This window comes from Octopus bimaculoides, chromosome 25, assembly GCF_046866305.1.
Source record: "Octopus bimaculoides isolate indiv1 chromosome 25, ASM4686630v1, whole genome shotgun sequence".
In the NCBI taxonomy this organism is placed as follows: domain Eukaryota; kingdom Metazoa; phylum Mollusca; class Cephalopoda; order Octopoda; family Octopodidae; genus Octopus; species Octopus bimaculoides.
Window position 1 is genome coordinate 24,967,290 of NC_142952.1, and position 11,565 is coordinate 24,978,854.

An 11,565-nucleotide genomic window follows, 5' to 3' on the forward strand; every position below is an offset into this window, starting at 1 on the left:
TATCAGGTAAGCGTGAGGGTCTTGATTTAATTGACTAACCAGTTTCGCCATAAAACCGCTGAACTTGTACCAAAATTTGAAACCATCATTATTATTAAAGGCTGCGTGCTTGCAGAATTGTTGGCGCACCGGTCAAAATGGATAGATGCATTTCGTCCGTCTTCACGTTCTTGGTTCAAATTTCACCGAGATCGACTTTGCTTTGCATCCTTTCGGAGTCAATAAATTAAGTACCAGTTGGAAACTGGGGTCGATGTCATTGGTTTACTCTGTCATCCGAACTTGCTCCCCTTCCCCGCAAATTTCAGGCTTTGTGCCTATTGTTGAAGAGATTATTATGAACGTAGATTAAGTTATGTCTTTTCAAGTTTTATTACACATTCTCCAGAACAAGTTGGAATTTTTCTCAGCTGCTTCTGTCATTGTTTTAAGAGCTTTGTTCTTCTTTTTCCAGAAACTGGCAGTTGTTGCATGGCCTCGTAAGAAGATCTACCTACAAACACAATCGCTCCCCTTTCTATGATGAGGACACCAACTTAGAAGTCAGATTCTGTCAATTTGATCTCTAAACTGACATATTTCTCACACTTGTGCATGGTTCTGCATACGAAATCATTCACGACAAGTTTTGCTTCCGTAAAATATGTGTTAGGTGTCTGCTAAGAGAGTTTGCCGAATTGTATAAACGCAATCGTATGGAGATCTGCCAACGCTAACATGCTTGCTACAATGATGAAGGTGAGGCTTTTCAGTAGAAGATATTGACAGGAGATGAGACCTGGGTTCATGACTTTGAGGCGGCATCTAAAAGGCAGTATTGAGTGGAAACAGCCGGAATCACCAGTAAAAAAGAAATTCAAGACTCAGCCTTCCGTCGAAGGTGAGGGAAGACTATAAAGAAACATTACCTGATAAAGCAGTCTACGATCACCAGTGTAAGCTGCAGTGAAATGCTGACGAACAAACTTAGACCAACAATTTGCACCAAACACCGCGGTCTATTATCAAAATAAGTGTTACTGCTGCACGAAAATGCACGCCTACGTAGAGCGGCCCACACCGTAGAAACAATTGAAAACTCGGGTTTCGAATTGCTGGAATACACTATATATATAGTCCAGATCTTGCCCCTTCCGGCTATCACCTCTTTGGACCACTCAAGCGTCCTTTACGAGCTCGTTGATTTGCTACGGACGATGAAGCGCAGGAAGTGATGCATAAATGGCTGCAGACTGGCTGAAAATCAGCTTTTCCGATAGAATAACGAAGCTCGTGGGCCGCTGAAAGCAGTATCAAAATGCAAGGAGACTATGTCAAAAAATGATGTAATTGTTCAACCGCTGCATTTCTTTAAATAAACTACAGAAAGAGTTCGTATAATTTTTATATACATAAATACATACATAAATACATACATACATACATACATACACACACACACTCACACACACATACACACAGACACACGTACATATATATATATAATTATTTATGTACTTATCAACACATATTTGTATGTCTCTCTCTCTCTCATTCTCTCTCTCTCTCTCTCTCCCTCTCTCTCTCTCTCTCTCTCTCTCTCTCTCTCCCTCTCTCTCTCTCTCTCTCTCTTGGCAATATCGGTGACACTCTACCGCCACAGGAAGTCCGCACAGACAAGACGAAAAAGACATTTCTTTTTAAGATTAAATTACATTAATATAATAAACCAAGAAAAAATAATATATCAAAAATCTTTTTTTAATAGTTAATATTTTTTCATGCTTTCTCTCTTTCTCTGTCTCTCTCTCGATTTATATTTTCTTTCTTTTTATTTAATTATCCATTACTCAATAATTTCTTTCTTTCTTTCTTTCATCTGTCTGTCTGTCTTTCGTCCTACACAAATAACAAATTCGATTACGCCATCTTTTGCTCTAACCATTACTAGTGTTGCTTCTCTTCATTAGTTTTCATTTTTGAAAATCATCATCGTCATCATCATCATCATTACCGCCATCTTCGTCGTCATCGTCGTCCACCACCAACACTACCATCTTCCTCCTCCCATCCTCCCTCCTTTCTTCTCCTCCTCCTCCTCCTCCTCCTCCTCATCATCATTATCGTCACATCACCATCATCTCATTGATGTTGTTATCACCTTCATTACCACATCAAGACCACTACCACCACAACCACCACAACCACCACCACCACCACCACCATACACCACAACCACCACCATACCACCACCACCACCATACCACCACCACCGCCATACCATCACCGCAACCACCACCACCACCACCACCACCACCACCATACCACCACCACCACCACCACCACCATCACCACCACCACTACCACCACCACCACCACCACCACCACCACCACCACATCCACCACCATCACTACCACCACTACCATCTTCCTTCTCCCACCGTCCCTCCTTTCTTCTCCTCCTCATCATCCTCATCATCATCATCAACATCATCAACATCGTTATCGTCACATCACCATCATCTCCTCATTAATGTTATCACCTTCATTACCACATCAAAACCACTACCACTACAATCATCACAACCACCACCGCCACCACCACCACCACCACCACCACCGAGAACAAGAACAACAACAATTACTACTCTACTACTACTACTACTACTACCACTACAAACACCAACGCCATCATGGCTCTCATCATCATCATAATCTTCATTACATCTGGTCAACAGACCATGTCCACCAGAGATCGTTAAGTGTTGAACAAAAATTATATTTTCATGTTTGATTTAAAAAATGGTTTTCAATTTTTTTCTGTGATATGTTTAATTTGTGAGATAGAGGCCATGTTTATTTTATAATTATGTATCAAGTATTTTGTAGTTCTTTTTTTATGAAGAATAATTAATCAAATCATTACCATTTGATAAGTACGTCTTGTGAACTTATAAAAAAAGATCATTCAAAATTTGTCCGTGTTTCTGATGCTTTTGCCACTAAGACACAAGAACAAACGATCAAGTCGTTTCCATCTTCGATTTTTAACTTTTTTCAGTCATTAGACTATGTTACAGGGCACGTAAACATAGCAACAATGGTTGTCAAGCGGTGGTGGTGGGGTCAAATAAATACACACACACACAGACACACACACAGACACACACACACACACACACACATACACACACATATATATGTCTCATTATAATTCTGCTTGTTTCTCCGGTACTTAGCCCGTCCATAACGCTTTCACGTAATTAGGTGAAGAGTGCGGGGGAGGGAGAGAAAAGAGAAGGGAGAGAGTGAGGGAAAGGGAGAAGCGGAGTGAAGAGAGGGAAGGGGAGAATGGGAGGAGGAGGTGGAGAGGAAGGTGGAAGGGTTGTGGAGCGGGAGGTGGTGGTGAGTGAAATGTGTAATTTTTAAAGAAGTTTTTCCTTCCGTTACTTAGCCCGTCTGTAACGAATTTATGTGATTAGTTGAAGAAAAAGGCGAAGAGTGAGAGAAAAAGGTGGGGGAGGGTGACGAAACAGGAAGCAGAAAAAGAGAGTAAGGCAAAGAGTGAGAGAGAAAGAGGGAGAGTGCTGTGTATTAAGTCTATAAAATTGTGCATAAACTATATAAAGTGAATTTAGTAATCATTGTATTCCAATTTCCTTCACTTTTCAATGAATAGTAGATGAGCGACTATCTTTTGATACAGACACAACACAAGCTAAACTTACCAATTTTTTAGATAAAGTTTTCAGAAATAACCCAGTGCGTTTTCTATTAATTCCGTGAAATATTCACGGGTCTCGCAAGTATATATAAATGTATAATGGTTCAATGCACAAAAAACAGAGACAGGTGAGGGAACAACAAACAAAGTGTATTAGTTTGACGCTCTGAAAACATGGAAGGGTCTTTGACGTTTCGAGCCTCTATCTACCAAATCCACTCACAAACGCCTTGGTCAACCCGAAGGTATTGTAGAAGACACTTGCTCAAGGGACCACGCAGTGGCACTGAATCTGAAACCACGCGGTTGGGAAGTAAACTTCTTACCACACAGCCACGCCTAAACATATGTATTTATCTAATTGAATCTTGCTATAAACATGAGTTTAAAATTAAATATGTACGGATTAAAGTGCGCGCTGCGAGTTGCTTTCCAAGTAGTAAATTAATTTTGTATTGAATGTTATCTAATACGTCTTAAGTATTGTTAATTTTGAGACAATGTTTATTTATTGAATTTCGAAAACCAGTCTTACGTGAGAGAATTTTAAAAACTAATGAATTTATTTGGAATCATCTAAAACAGCATATTTTAGATTTTCAAGTACACTCGATCGTGGGAAAACTTTTCCTGTGGAATTAATCTCGAGAGAAATATTCTTCTTCATGTACACACGGTGGTCTATTAATGATGGCAATGGATTTCAGAAGTATGTTTGAACGTGCGAAATATGGCTTTACCCGGCTATATATTTTATTCAATGCTTCTTCGTGCAGCATTGGTGAATTGATTTAATTCTAGTTTGAACATGACAGTGCAGCTCAGTACACACTCTGATCAATATGTTGCACATACAACCTTCTTCACAAAAAGAATTGGGGAAACACAAACCACCACAAGAATGCTGAAGTTACCATTCTTTGGCATATCAGTATTCAAACTGATCGGGAAATTCAGATTAACCGACCAGATATCATTGGGAATGGTTATGTTGAAGAGGCTTGTCTTTTGATGGTTAGTTTAGCCTCAGCTGACAAAAACATATCTACGAAAACCTGAGAATTTACAACAAATATAAGCTGAAACAGAAGGACTGATTCTCGCTGCACAAGACCAATTATAAAAGCAAAATAATGAAAACAGTGCTTAACAAGAACAGTAGAATGTGCAGCCAGCATAATGAGACAGTTGTCCACATGATGCCTGGCTGCCCAGTCCTTGCCAAATCTGTATATATATATACAGATATGACCGAGTAAGGAGTTATATCCACTGGACAATAAGCCAAAATTACAACATCAAAACTGACAACAGGTGGTATAAGCACGTGCCAAACAAGGTATTATTAAACCGTAAGATACTCAAAAAATTACTCATCCAATAAACGAAATGTCAGCAAAAAATGGATTGACTATCGTGTCCTACATTGCTGGATCTTAAAGGCACTAAATATATACAATATATTTCCTTTCGCAAAACGTTTTCTACAGCAGTGCTTCTCAAACTCTCTGCTGTGGCATACCGGCAGGTTTGTTTTTCCAATGTGCCGGGGATCGGTAATATTTCTGAGTATTATTAATTTATACCGAAAACAATATATATATATATATATATATATATATATATATATATAATATATATAGGCGCGGGAGTGGCTGTGTGGTAAGTAACTTGCTTACCAACCACATGGTTTTGGGTGCAGTGGCACCTTGGGCAACTGTCTTCTACTATAGCCTCTGGCCGACCAAAGCCTTGTGAGTGGATTTGGTAGACGGAAACTGAAAGAAGCCCATCGTATATATGTGTATATATATATATATATATATATATATATATATATATATATATATATATATATATATATATATATATATATGTTTGTGTATATGTTTGTGTGCCTGTGCTTGTCCCCCCAACATCGCTTGACAACCGATGCTAGTGTGTTTATGTCCCCGTAACTTAGCGGTTCGGCAAAAGAGACCGATAGAATAAGTACTAGGCTTCCAAAGAATAAGTCTTGGGGTCGATTTGCTCGACTAAAGGCGGTGCTCCAGCATGGCCGCAGTCAAATGACTGAAACAAGTAAAAGAGTAAAGAGTAAAAAGAGTATATATATACATACATATATATATATATATATATATATATAGAATGAATATATTAAAAGTTGACAATTTTTAAAAATCTTGTATTTATTTTGTAAACAAATAATACCATATCAGATAAGCCGATAAGTTGTTTACTGCAGTGCATAAGGGGAAATTACTGAAATTATGCCATTGTTTCTTTCTTTTCTGGAAACTCGCGGCGTACCGGTAGCTGATGGCTTGCGGACCACTACTTTGAGTAGCACTGTTCAACAGCACAATATGGGACTGTGGAAGACAAAATTGTTTCTCAACCACGAGTAAGGCTCGTATGTGTCAGAGGACGCCAAAATAGATCGTGGAATATTCCTGGGCAATTCGCTCTCCCCTCTCCTCTTCTCTCTTTCTCTCATTTCCTTGTCGCACGAGCTGAATAAATCAAATTACGGTTACAAAATGTTTGACAAAATCATCTCACACTTGCTCTACATGGATGATCTGAAATCATATGCAAAAGATGACAAGGATCTGAAACAGCTGCTAGTAATTGTGAAAAAAACCCAATGATGACATCAATATAGACTTGACAAATGTGCAAAAGCTTCGTTCAGACGTAGTAAAATGATAGTTAATACCAAGACCAAACATGAACATGATACATCTATCGAATGCCTGGATTAAGAAGGGAAACGAATTCAACATGGATCAATGAAAGAGAAGATCAGGAAAGAGTATTACAGATATGTCAGAACGGTCCTGAATACTGAGCTGAACTCTCAGTATAGAATTGAAGTTATAAACTCCCAGGCGGCACAAGTTGTCCAATATAGCCTTAATGTCATCAACTGTAATTTTAGTGAACTCCAGCTTATGGACATAAAGACCAGGGAAAGGCTGACTCTAAACATGATGTACCACTGAAAATCAGACATCCACAGGCTCTATCTCCCACGAAAGGAAGGCAATAGAGGCCTAATCCAACTTGAAACGGCCTATATAACGACTACGATAGGACTCGAAGTTAATTTTGAACTGTTAATCGGAAGAAGGGGGAATGATGAAAACGAAAAACAAAGAAGAAGAAGAAGAAGTGAATGAGGAGGAAAAATAACTGAAGAAATAAACATGAATTTAATATATATAATTTCACCCAAAAATCAACTTGTTGAAGTGCAATAACAGCCTCCCCCCACCACCTCTACCATCACGAACCACAATGTTAAACAATGGACAATGGGAACATACACGAAACTCTATTAGCAGACTGTATACACGAAAGAATAGAAATAAACAGAAGAGTTGTTATTATAAGAAAGTATATTTAGCAATTATAAAACTAGAGAAGTGTGTAAGAAAACGTGAAGAGACGATTGTAAATGTACAAGTAGGAAAATCAATAGTGAGAAACATAGACGACGAAAAAGTTTAGAAACAGTAAATAAATACAGAACGGAAGAGAATTCTAAACATTGGAGAGATAAAAAAAAATAGAGAGATAGAGGGTGGGGGCAGAACGTGGATAGTTTGTCAGGTAAACAGAGAGCAGCGTTGGAAAAAGAACAATGAACTTGGCCGAAAAATATTGCGGGAAGACTAAAATGAGAAACAGAAGAAGATGTACAACAAACCTTTATAAAGCAAATACAGACGGAAAGCAATAAGTGTTGTTGCTAAGGTGGCGTGCTGGCAGAATCGTTAGCACGCCGGGCGAAATGCTTAGCAGTATTTCGTCTGCCGTTACGTTCTGAGTTCAAATTCCGCCGAGGTCGACTTTGCCTTTCATCCTTTCAGGGTTGATGAATTAATTACCAGTTGCGTACTGGGGTAGATCTAATTGACTGGTCCCCTCCCCACAAAATTTCGGGCCTTGTGCCTCGTGTAGAAAAGAATAAGTGTTGTTGTTGCTGTTGTTGTTGTTGTTGTTGGTATTATTTCTGTTTAGTTCTAGGTCAAAATTGATCTGGAAGACATGATCGGTAGATGTAGCACTGTATGATTAAGAAGTTTGTATCGGTTTTCAGCCATATGGTTCCGAGTTCGATTGTAATTCGCTGCACTTTTGTGAAATATTCTTGTCGGGTTTGTCGCCTCGTTGTGAACCATCGATGACGGAAACTTCGACACAACAGACAGAGTGCATAACACTAATTATATAGCAATCTGTGTTTCATACATAATGTAAATACATAATTGAAAGCCAAATTAACTGAGGTATTCGTCCAGAGATAATATCTCTCATGGTTGTACTGTGCCTTTCGTGATGTATTTGCATTAAGTGTGACACACAGGTTGCTATTTTTATCTAACACTGCTTCAACTGCACTTAGAGACTATTTGTCTTTTTTTTCTTCTTGTCATTAGACGGTAGTGTGTCGATATTTAAGACACATTTGGCCATTGCGGGATCTGTCAGAGACAGGTTAAAAATTGTTCAACATAAGCCCCCGAACCAGTAATTTACGAGCATAAAGCAAATGCTCATAGAGTGGTTCGTTTCCTTGAGCACATCACGGGCAGATCTAGAACTCCCAGATCGGGGAATTGTGCAATTTGTTTATAATCCTAAAGCTCAAAGTCTTGCCGAAAGAAAGTACACACACACACACACACACACACACACACACACACACACACACACACACACACACACACACACGTATATATATATATATACACACACACACACGCACACCCACACACGCACGCACACACACACACACACACACTAATACACACATTTATATATTGTACGATACAAATAAGAACGTTTCGAACGTTCGAAAATATATCATCTTCTTATTTGTATTGTAAAATACACATTTCGACGCTCCTTATAAAAACATATATTCATGTGTGCGCGTGCTCGCGCTCGCGCGCGCGTGTGTGTTTGTGCGCGTGTGTGTGCGTGCGTGTGTATGTATTGTAGTAGGCACGCGAAAGCAGTGTCCCGAATATACAAACATTTCGATCAGTTTAATGACCCGTAGGTGTGTTTTTCAACAATTATTGCCCCAAGGGATAAATCCTATCATCAACAGCAGAGAACAGTAAATGCGGACTTTGTACAGGTCAAACATATCGCAAATACATTTGAGCTGATCGAAATGTCTCGCTCTCTCTCACTCTTTCTCTTTTTCTCTTAGTATCTATCTATCTATCTATCTATCTATCTATCTATCTATCTATCTATTATCTGTCTGTCTGTCTGTCTATCAATTTATCTATCTCTCTCTCTCTCTCTACACACACACACACACACACACACACACACACACACACACACACACACAGATACATGTATAGATATATACGTATATATGTACGTATATCTATGTATATATATATATATATATATTTATATATATATATATATATATATATATATATATATATCTATATATATATATATATATATGTAATATGCATATGTATATATGTGTGTCTGTATGCATACATACATACATACATATGTGTGTATTTGTGTGTGCACGTGTGCAATTGTATTGTTCGATTTAAATTGAATGACATTAAACCAGTATTTAGGTCTCCATGCCCATTCTTATACACCAAGATAACTACGAAGAGAACTCATGTTCTATAGAGTAAATCTCAAAGTTCCTGTTACTAGTCTCCCTATTCAGAAAGATCCCTGACTATACAAAGAAAAGGATAAAAGTGGAAACTAAGTTCGTAATGTTAGTTAATAACGTCAGCATAAACCTCTGACGAAGTAAAGTCCTAGAAAACAAATCTTACCCGGATTGCATAATGCGGCTATTAGTTTCATTGAAAAACGTATAAGATGTGGTAATTAAATAGTTAAATAATTTAGTTGTATATATATGGTAGCTGTCGATTTGTAAATGAGTATGGCCATCACTAACAAATTATCTTATTCTAAATGTTAAGGGCAATAGTTGTGCTTAAAAGGCAATGCCCGTGCTTAAATTACGATAACAGCTTGCGCAACACCCACTAAGATTCTCGCCTTCAAAGTAGTTCAGAAACAGATAAGACAATATGTCCGGCTTCACAATGCGGCGGCTGTTATTTAGAAATTGCCTTCCCCTAGACGGGTGTCTGAACAAAGGCTCTTCTTCGCAGTTGTTGGATGGCCATCAATTCTACTGAATTCATGTTGTCTATCTATCTATCTATCTATCTATCTATCTATCTATCTATCTATCTATCTATCTACACACATACACATGTACATACATATATACATACATACATACATACATATATATATATATATATATATATATATATATATATATATATATATATATATATATATGTATATACACGCATACCTGTGAGGGTGTAAGGAGAGCTAGGGTACATCTATTTTTCCAAGCATAATTGAAGACGTAATTGTGTTGGAGTTTAATCTTTTTTTATTAATAATTTTCAATATTTCCTTATTATTCTTGAATGTTTAGTTTGGGACAATAATATTCTGCAGTCCATTAACGTTCCTAGACCTTCTCGTTAATGGAATTAACAACATTATTCCTCTCAAACTAAACTATAACGGACTATTAAGAAAATATGAGAAACCGTTAATAAAATAGATTAATCTCGAATATAGTCGTCAAACCAATACTGCATGGCGAGGCATAACAATCTGTTCCCTATACAAAAGCATACACACTATACTCGTATTTACACGCGTGTGTGTGCATGTGTGCATGTGTGTGTGTGTGTGTGTGTGTGTGTGTGTGTGTGTGTTTGTGTGTGTGTGTGTTTGTGTGTTTGTTTGTGTTTGTGTGTCTGCGTTAGAGAAAGAAGAAAAAAGAGTGAATATTACGAAATTATGAAATGGTATCAGGAGATAGATCTAAGACAGCGGATAGAAAGTATGAAATGTTACTAGCACACACACACACACACACACACACACACACACACACACACACACACACACACACACACACACACACACACCTGTATATAATATTCAGAACGCTTTTGCAGCCTGTTTCTTTCGTTGCTTAGCAACTTAATTCTTATTAATATAGTGTTTTCGAATACTGCGTTTTTACATTTTTACATTCTCTCAGACAGGGAAAAAATACATCTATTCTCATTCATCACTGATGCGGGATAAAATGGTACGCTAATTCTAAACCGCGTCACGCTTATCATGGATTAATATGAGATAATACGCGTTGGCGATCAGCCAAAGCTTTTCTACTTTCACCACAAATGCGCGTTCCAGCGACCATTCACAATGCTGAATAGAACTTGGGGGGGGGGGTCTCAGTAGGAAACCTATACTTAGCAAATGTTTTGATATTCATTTATCACTGATTCATTTAACACAATGTTTTCTTTTTAAAAAGACCACAATAAACGTGAAAAGATGTATTACAAAAACGTGCAACGATGTATTACGAAAACGTGAAAAGTTGTATTCCGCTTCTTGCCTGAAAAAACAATATATTTTTTAAATTGGGCTGTCAGGTTAGGGTAGAAAATATTCAGATATGAAACCTGAGTTTAGCGATTTCCTCTTGAGTTTGGCAAGAGAAAATGCAAGTTGATATCTACAGTGCTTTAGAACACTAGCATAGAATCTGTCAGGGCCAACTCCTGCACCGAGTTTTTTTTTTTTTACTTATTTATTAATTGCTGCAATAATTGTCTGCAATGCCAAAAGTTATATCAAGAAGGATATGTTGAGGATTTACTTCATCTTTACTATCTAAATCGACTAGATCAGCATCATTGAAGACAGAGCAGTATTACTTCTGTAGAATCTCCACCATC